The sequence below is a fragment of the Malania oleifera genome, chromosome 4 (assembly GCF_029873635.1).
Source record: "Malania oleifera isolate guangnan ecotype guangnan chromosome 4, ASM2987363v1, whole genome shotgun sequence".
Taxonomy (NCBI): Eukaryota; Viridiplantae; Streptophyta; class Magnoliopsida; order Santalales; family Ximeniaceae; genus Malania; species Malania oleifera.
Window position 1 is genome coordinate 19,045,641 of NC_080420.1, and position 8,818 is coordinate 19,054,458.

An 8,818-nucleotide genomic window follows, 5' to 3' on the forward strand; every position below is an offset into this window, starting at 1 on the left:
TATTCTCTGATCGGGTATGGGAAACCACTGATCCAATGGGAACACCCGCAACAGCACGTCTCTCATCTCTGGCCATGGAAATGAATCCAATAGAAGACTAGGGAAGGATGTGAGCGGAAAAGCTAAGGAGGCTCTCAAATGTATGGAGAAAATGAACCATTTTTCGCGGAGAACCATATATATTAGCGCGGTTCGGGTGCCTAAGCATTAGTTCAGTTGCCCGAAAAACTTTAATTATGAGGGTTCACTGAGTCTGTTTGGCAGCTTGAAATCAGGTTCGGTCGATTGAATTTCAAGCACCATTTTGTATTTTCGAGGGTCGGCTACCCGAACAGATTTTGAACTATTTCAATCGATCACCCAAAATGCTCAGTTTGGTAGCCCGAATATATATTCAGGGACCCGAAGATGATTCGGCAGCCCGAGCTGATTTGAACACGAAGATTCTACCGCTCGAAATGTGGTCAACGACTTGGTCAACCTTCTGGTTCGGTTGACCGAAGTACAAATGTACTTAAGGGTTCAGTCGCCTAATTTGGGTCTATTTATTCTTATTTGATCTGTTTCTTGAAGCAAGATACCCTATAGATTATCTGTAGGGTTAGGATACTGAAATGATTTCAAGGTAAGATTAGGGCAGGATTTATGACTTTAATTCCAAACCTCAAAGCTGAACAATGGACTAAGTATGCTTAACGTAAGATGTTCGAAGGGGTTAAGCAATTTAAGTTTAAATGCAAGGCACTCATGCCATGTCCATTTATGGGAGGACTTTTATTTAAACAGCCAATGATATATATTTAAACCAACAAGAATATTCATTTAGGCCATATTGGTTTTGTGCTTCAATTTACATATTGGCTTAGTTCTCTAAGATGCTTGGTATGCTTTTGAATGGTGAAAGTGCAAGATTTCATATTAATTAGCCCCAAGCCACTACCAAACCTTTTAGAGAATGCTACCCCCTACAGCTAATCCTAACTACTAAGGAGGAGCCATATGATTATGTAATTCCTATTTAAGCAAGTTCTTCCTTTTCTTTCTTAGCCACCCATACCATTTTTCTTAGTTTTACTTTTGATGGGTTAGGAGTTGGTGATTCTTTGGCTTTCCATACTTGTTTGGATTTCACACCTTTTCTTTTAAATGGGCAATCAAATTTTGTGTGCCCCTTCTTTTTACATAAGATGCATGTGGTGTGAGTGTATGGACTAGAGGAGGTACTGGCATAGTATTTCGATTCTTTTACAAAGTACCCCATGTATAGGTTCTTTCTTTCCTTGTTTTCAATCCCATTATAACTATACCTTCTTTATCTAAGGTCATTTTTGTGCACCTAACAGTTTATCAAAGTTTTCCTTGCCTTTAGTGAACGTATAGATGATTTTAGATTGGTCTTCTATTTTCTTCTCTAGATCTTGAATTTTTGAGTTTTCCAAATTTTTGTAAACATTCTGAAGTTTCAAGAGTTCTTTAGACATGTTGTTTGCTTTACTTTTAAGATCTGTAATAAAGTAATCTTTACTATCATCATTAGAAATTTTAGATTTCAAAATATTTTCTTTTTTAGCAAGAACTTTAGAGTCACATTCTTTCACGCATGCTTCATACTTGTTTTTCAAAGCAGAATATTTCTTATTACATTTAACAAGTAACTTATGAGTCCTAAGATATTCAATTTGCAATTCCTCATAAGTAGGCATGCTTTCACTATCAGTGCTATCATATGATTCAGTATCAGATGCAATATTCAAATCAGCACAAGAATCATACTCATATTCATCTACTAAGACAGAAGGGACTGAAATAACCTCATCATTAGTTAAAGTTACATAACACTGGTTACCTTCCTTAAGATCAGTGAAGCCTGATTCGTATGGAGAGATGACTCCCTTTTGCATGGACGCACCATATCTCCACCCAAGTTCGTCCCAAATCTGCTTAGCACTACTACAAGCCATAACTTCACATAAAACATTAGAATCTAAAGCATGCAGTAAGGTATTCATGGTATCAAAGTTTACCTGTACTAAGTCCCTATGATGATCATTCATTTCAAACTCAGATTTAGGAACATCAGTACACCCAATAGACTTCATAGGCACACAATCACCCTGATCATTGACTTTCCAAAATTTCCAATTTAGAACTTTCACATACACAACCATTCTAAATTTCCATATAACATAATCAATACCACAAAATATAGGTGGGTGTGTGACTAATCTTCCCTCATAGGAAGGGGATGCACTAACATGAGCCATCATGATCGTTTACTAAATAACTTCTAAGTCTAAGTAACGAGGCTCTGATACCAATTGATAGTTATGGTGCAACCCCAAGAGGGGGGGGGGGATGAATTGGGTATTTAAAAATGTGTTGCCTAGGTCTACTGATTTTAACAACAATGTGATTTAGTCTAGGTTTAGTCTATGAAATCATCAAATAAACATACACGTGCAGTAGATGTAAATTGCGGAAATGTAAACAACACGCACGATATGTTATCGGGGTTCGGCCAACTGTACCTACGTCCCCGCCTTGGCCACACCAGCACAAGGATTATCATTATAATGCTCACTTAAAAGGGTGGAGTGACACCTATACAAACCAAGTCAATTCAAGGGGCTGACCTCAACCGACACGCCTTAACAGGATGACACACCTAGCTTTCTTAACCGGGTCTAAGCCAATCCGGGACTATTCCACAGGGCTAGTCTCCCTCTTCAGGCTCGTGCCTAGGATACAACCAATGTGTATAAATTTTTTGTACACAGAAATGTGCTTCTAGACAAGCAAATGTGTGCACCAATATAGCTCAGTCAATAATGCAAGTACGAATGATATGTAAATATGCTTAGTGCTTTTAAAGTGTGCTAACCACTCAATCAAGTATATACTTTCAGTCTAGATCTAGAGTGTTTATCTAAGCAAGATTTGAACCACAATATTTGAATGTCACAATATCAGATCAGGGTTTCAAATATGCTAAGCAAGATAAATCAAAAAAACTCAATAATATATTTCAATGTGTAAAGCTCAATGGAGTTATTTAAAAGACTAGCCTTTTGAGAAAAGATTTTTGCACACAAAATCTAGGTTTAGGTAACTTACAACAACAATGCAAGAACCAAAATCTTCAAAGTCTTTCCACACTAGATTTATCAAATGAAATCGGTGGAAGAACTTTAGGCTATACTCTCAAGTAAAATCAATCAATCAATATACCAAGAGAGAGTATTAGCTAGAGAAATTTAAGCACAATAGTCTCATAGAGATACTCACAATGCTTAGAGAAAGAGAATGAGAAGTATGTGAGTGTTTTCAAGAAATATTTGGCTAATATAGGGTTTTGAGGATTTTGAGAGTTGAGAGAATTTTTTGCTTAATGATCTTGCTAAACTCTTCTTAATTTTGCAAATGAGAGGATATATATAGGCGAGGGCAAAATTATGACCGTTGGGGACTAAATGGGTATAATTAAAATTGTTTCAAAAGTCATTTAGAAAATTAACCCAATTTACCCCATTAAAAAATCAGTAAAAATTATTTTAACCCGTAAGGTTCGGGTGCCCGAATAGACACAATCAAAAATTCAACTTTAAGAAGTTCGGGTGCCCGAGTTAAGGACCGGTTGGCTGAACCAAAGTCAGTAGCCAAATGTTCGAGGTTCGGGTGCCTGAAGCTAAGTTTGGTCCCCGAGCCTCTATTTGAACGGAAATATTCGGTCGCTCGAGTAGTTGAAAAGTGCTCTGACAAGCATTCAGGTGCCCGAGGAAGATATGTTCAAAAGAGGTTCGGTCGCCCGAAGCTAAGTCAACATGTTGACTTGTTCAGGTTGCCCGAGCCGCTTTATACGGCATAGGTTTTGTCGCCCAAACCCTCTCAACCTTTTCAATTTTCAGTCCAATTTTTAACCAATTATAATTCCCCTGATATGAAGATGATAATGGAGACTTATTAGTGCATTTGTTTAGAGACTTAAGGACTTTCTATCCTATTGGAAAAAATCCGACGTCGATCGACCGAAAGGTCTGTGTAGGTACCTAAAGTTTAACTATGGTCGTTTTGAGCATACCTACCTACCATGCATGATGCAAATTATTACAAGTCATACACGCGCACAGTTCTTAATAAATTACATCCCAGAATAAAGAAATAAACAAATAAATACAAAATACAACACATAGATTTTCATTATTCGGCATGAACACCGCACGCCATTATGATATGTCTTTCAGTCCTAAAACGCGCACAAGGTGAACCTACATGCAATTCTTAGTATAACCATCAGTACCAAGAGTATTTATCATAATCAAAACTGAGTATGACTAATGAGGTCAACAAAATTCAATTATTCAAATACAAAGTCATTATTTTATAGTGTACATGCCAAGTGACAAGTGATTACATACATAAAACTAATAATTATGTGACTACTCACACTTGTTGCACTTTTGTGAATAATCTTAATAAAATTTATTTATTTATTTTTAAAACAAAAATTAATTTATATTATCATAATTAAGTTTTTAAATATTAAAGCATGAATATTAATCACTCTATTTATAAAAATCTATATATATTTTAAAAAATTATAAACTACAAACATTAAGACACCATGTAGATTCAGAGATAGAACTTAAAAACATAGGATGTGATTCAACATAATAATGCTCCACTAATGTTATGCAAAATAATAATTTTGATATTTATAAACATTATATATATATATATATATATATATATATATATATATATTAGAGCTATTTACATTTTTTTAATGTTAGGCTATACCTTTTATTTAGCATTTATGTGCCATTATGTTTTTTTATAAAAATTTTTAATCAAATAATTTTTTGGTTCAAAACTTAACCTATTTAAAATAATCGTTCTAAATGTAATTTTCTTAAGTTTTTTTATTTAATTTAATTTATTTTAAAATTATTAAAATATTTTTTTATCTACAAAATAATTTATGCTACTCGTACTTTTATATATGATATTAACCAAGTGAGTTTTGAGTTTTGACCCAACGGGAGGATATGATATCCAAACTTGAAGGTGAAATGTTCAAATCATGGAAAGATTAATCTCTAACAACATGGGTATAACTTATCTTACACTTTTTAAATCCTGATTCGTCAGCAAACATTATATATCGTTTGTAAATAATATTATGAAAATATTTTTTTTAATTTCTAATAAAAGTTAGATATATTTTTAAAATAGATTAATAATATATAGTCATAATTTATTTTACAAATTTTAAATTATGAATATTCAAAGTTATTTAATTTTTTAAACTCTAAATACAATAGAAAAGACACATGATACTGTTATGATACTGCTTAAATATAGGGACATTAAAAATATTTAAAAAAATGATATGGAAGAAATACTTCAACTAAAGTAATGTGAACCATTAATTATTTTGGTTGGTACTTAAGGATGGAATAGAATGAAACCTCCATTCTGTCCTTTCCTTTTTTTCTTATGTTTGGATGTGTTTAACTAATTAGGTGCGAGTTCTCACATAAAGTTAGAAACTTGGAATGAGCATCCCATTACTATTCAATTAATCAAGAAATAATTTGTAGAAACCCGAATGTAGAAAATAAAAAAAAAGATAAATAAAAGAAAAGAGAAATAAATGAAAAGAAAAAGAAAAGAAAAGAAAAAAAAAAAAAAGAAAAATGAAAGAAGAAGATGGTTTGGTTTAGCATTAAACCGTTGATGGTTTGAGGCCATCTTAGAAAGCCGTCAGCGATTTAAACTATTGAGGGTTTTTATAAAGGGATTATAGGGTCAAATTATCGACGGTTTGAGGAAGTCTCAAAAAACCGTCAATGGTTTAGTGCGGGGGCAGCTTGCCTATAGATAGAAGTTCACTCATTTTTTTTAGAAAATCCCTTTTCTCTCTCTTTCTCTAAAAGTTAGGGTTTTGGTTTCTCTCATCCCTCCTGTGTCTTCCTCTCTCCTAAGGCCATCTAGAGTCCGCTCTCGCTCCCCAATTGTCCCTCCCTCCATTCTCGGGGTGCCGATTTTTTCTCCATAGCAAGCTTACGAAAGCTAGGGTTTCGTTTCCCGATCGTTTTAGGCATATCTTCAGGATCAAGTAAAGGGAATATATTATGTTAGCTTGTTTTCTAAATTGAACCGATTAAACTACCATATATGGATATATGAATATTATGATAGTTGTATTTGTGAAATTCAACCGGTTAAAGTTGAGTATAAGTAAAGAAATGAGATTGTATTAGTTATTTTCGAAAGGTGAACTGTTTAAAATTGGGTATTTGATTACATAAATACTATACATGATTTTCTGAATGAATTGTGTATATGAAATAAGGGCTTTGAGCTATTATACTTGTATTTGTGAAAGATTAAAGTGAGTATGGTTGATTATTTCCGTTTTCGTTCGAAATAGATCTTTGTTAAATTAAATTGCAGAGATGATCTATAATGCCCCAACCCGCCACGTGGGGCCCAGGGTACTACTTTAGTGACATATGTGTTCCTAATACCACGTTCATTATATACAAGCAGCAAAAATAATTGATACATCCTCCAAATACATTACCAGAGTTCTAAATTGCTAACATACCTAGAAGTCTCCCAATATCCATATTACATCCCAAACAAAAGAAAGAAAACTAACTTAATCCATACGGCCATATTACATATCCAGGTCTCCAAACAAAACTTTAAATATATCAGAGTTCTTATAGACATTCACACAAAAGAGAACTAGCTATCACCCCACCCCCGAGTTGATTAAGCTCGATCTTGATACAGTCCTGAAAAATGATAAATTGTATATTGGGGTGAGACATTTCTCAGTAAGACGGATTAAATTAATTTCAGGGTGTGGCCAACATGAATTTAAATAAACATATATATATATATATATATATATATATATATAACCCAAATTATTAAATCTGATAAATATAGCATTTGTATATCATACTCAAACCTACATAGTTAAAAATATACTTCCATAATACCACCTGTAAATCAGTTTAATAAATATCACCATTCACATAAATTAACACACACACACACACACACACACACACACACACACATATATATATACGTAAAAATACTCCCTAGGTCTAATGACATGTTTAACCCCCATGACGGGTTGTGCGGTCCGAAAGCTGGAATTAGCCTGGGTGATCAGCTCAAAACTAACTCAAAGTAATCATCTGCAAGTGCATCTGCATGCATCTGCAACCCCATTGCAGGTGCGATTGCCTTATATAACTTCACCCTTACGTAAATCAATTGGCTACTGAGACCACCCTACACTTTCACTACAGTGTAGGGGCACATGGCCAAATATTCTCCTAGCTACGGTACCGTGCTCATAATACAAGAGGTCCTTAGGGTATTTAAAACCATATCATGCAATTTTAAATAATAAAATAGTAGTATAAATATATGTTTCAAAATCTAGTATAAATCCGTCATATGAATCCCGATTCTTAGCTGCCAATAAAGAACTCAACTCTTAGCCGTCATATGAAAACTCGGCTCTTAGTTTTCATATAAAAATCTGGTATTTTACCCAAACGGTTCCAGTATGTTTCACAAATAGTTCCAGTATTTCATAACCATTTCCATATTTGGTTACTACAATAAACCATACCAATTATTCACCTGCCACACAATTTCCATATTTGAACATAACTCGATAAACAATTAAGAAACACAGTATTTTAAATCCACATGATAAAACAAGCTTTCCACCGTTCGTATTATTCAAAATAGCGTACCATATATTCTATATTTGCAAAAATCCATTTTGAACGGTCGATTTTCGAAATAATTTTGGAAATCAAGTATACATATATATAAAACAATTTAATCGGTTCAAATTTAATAAAAACCTAACGTAATTTAATCCTCTTACCTGTTTACTGAGATATTTCTTGAGAAGACCCTAAAACCAAACCCGCGGCGCTATGAAGCTCAAAAACCTTGAAACCACATTTTTCCAGTTCCATCATCTCAACCCCAAAATTATAATTTTCTTAATATTCTGAGGCTCACAAAATTCTCAATAACTATTTTAACATTTCCAAAGCCTATAAACTACAAATAATAATTAAATTCCTAAAAACAACAAATTTACTTAATTAATAAAAATAACTGACATAATTTATTCTCCTTACTTCACCCCGGGAGTGGTGCTTAGGATCTCCAAATCCAAAGCATGCATGAAAAGTTGGAAAACAAATGTACTCTTTGATAGTAATGACATTATTGAATAATTGAAGAGGTTAATTTCTTGTTTCATTCTTTATTTTCTATCCTACTAAATGTGCGTGCATGCGCACATACATACTTAAACACATTAACTATTTTTTCTAATGGATGACGATAGGAGTACTTATAGTTAATGATATATCCTTGAAATGGTTAGTCAACTATTTTCTCCATCTATGCACAAATACACTTTTAAACCTATTCTTTGTTTTCATAAGACTATAAGATTTTCTTTTGTTTTTCTTTTTTGAAGAAATGACATTTTCGTTTCTTGTTTGTTTTCCCATTTGGGAGTGCCATGTAGAATTTCACGATGCCAATTTCCTTTATTTAGTTTTAATTAACTCCAATATTGTATTATGTTTTATTTGAAACAACTATTAAATCAGTATTATAATTTTCTTGGATTTCAATGGACCGATCAAGATTTGAAATAGGACTATATATTGTATGCTCACAAGCAAAATAATCATCTATACAATAAACTTCACAAGCCCTTTCAAAAAATACATTTTAAGTTTTATACAGTTCAATTTGC